Genomic DNA, 1273 nt, shown 5'->3' with positions numbered 1-1273 from the left:
AAAAAATTGCTTCCACTGCAGTGTCATGTAACAGGAATGTTAGGAGTATCAAATGCTTCAGGTAATTTACATACATGAATCTCATGTATTATTTCCACAGCTCCATGAGAAAACTATTTCTTTTGTCCATTTTAAAGATGAGAAATAGGGTATTAGGAGGCTTTATTAAGGTCAAGAGGGCTTGACCTTAGCCACATAGAAAAATATGACAGAGCTAGGGACAGAGCTTGCCCCTAACACCCACATCCTCATGTTATATTAGCTCCTCTCAGTGAAATAAGAAACTCTACATGATCTCTACAAAGCTGTTTGGACCTCTTCCCTCTCCACCTACCTCCTGGACCAATCAATGAACCTTCAACTAGATCAATAAGGGCTTCAATGCATTTTATTGCTGAAGGAAAAATAGAGCAAGTAAATGTGGGGGAGAAAACAGGACTCAAAATAAGATTGTTCTAAAAGGTTAGGATCAGGAGTGTGAGATCAACCTACATGATACAAAAAAAGGTAATTATTCTGTGCCAGACACTGTGCTGAACTATGGGGATAGATGACCAAGACAAATGGTCTGCTGTTGAAGAGTTTACTGTAGTGTGGGAAGCTGATGATGTCTGAAAAAATACAACCAATTTAATTTTAATTCTGTCACATCAACATTTTTTAGAAGAAAGTAGTAAATAAGACCCTTACTGGTCAGGATACACTTCAGTAACAACATAAACTTGAAATCTCGGTGGTTACATCTACTAGCTGCTCATGGGTTGCCCACGCAAATTCACAACAGATCTATGGTGTTGGAGGTGGAGGGCTCTGCCCCGCACAGTCGCACAGGCATGCAGGATGCACCATCTGGAATGCATAGTCTCAAACAGTGCCGTGAGAAGGGAATAAAAAACAGAGAGGACTTATACCTGTTCATTCATATACTGTTCTGGAAGTGGCACGTTACCTTTTAACTTTTTTATTTAATCTGTATTGTATTTTTCCATTACCATTTAGTCCCCTTACACCCCCTCCCCCCAGCAATCACCACGTTGTTGTCCACGTCCATGAATCCTTTTTCCTTTTTGCTCAATCCTTCCATTCCCTAACCTCCCCAACCCTACAACGAGCTGTCATCTGCTCTTGATCTGTGTGTCTGTTTCTGTTTTGTTTGTTAATTCAGTCTATGATACATTACTTTTTTAAAAGCCTCTGGCCAGAACTAGCCATATACACCTACCTAATATGGGGAGCTAGACATTCGGTAGATAGGCAGTAGAAGTCTTGGCTA

This window comes from Sturnira hondurensis, unplaced genomic scaffold, assembly GCF_014824575.4.
Source record: "Sturnira hondurensis isolate 20B ecotype Veracruz unplaced genomic scaffold, ASM1482457v3 Scaffold0022707, whole genome shotgun sequence".
Classification (NCBI taxonomy): domain Eukaryota; kingdom Metazoa; phylum Chordata; class Mammalia; order Chiroptera; family Phyllostomidae; genus Sturnira; species Sturnira hondurensis.
The sequence above is the reverse complement of the archived record's forward strand: the minus strand, read 5'-3'. Positions refer to the sequence as shown.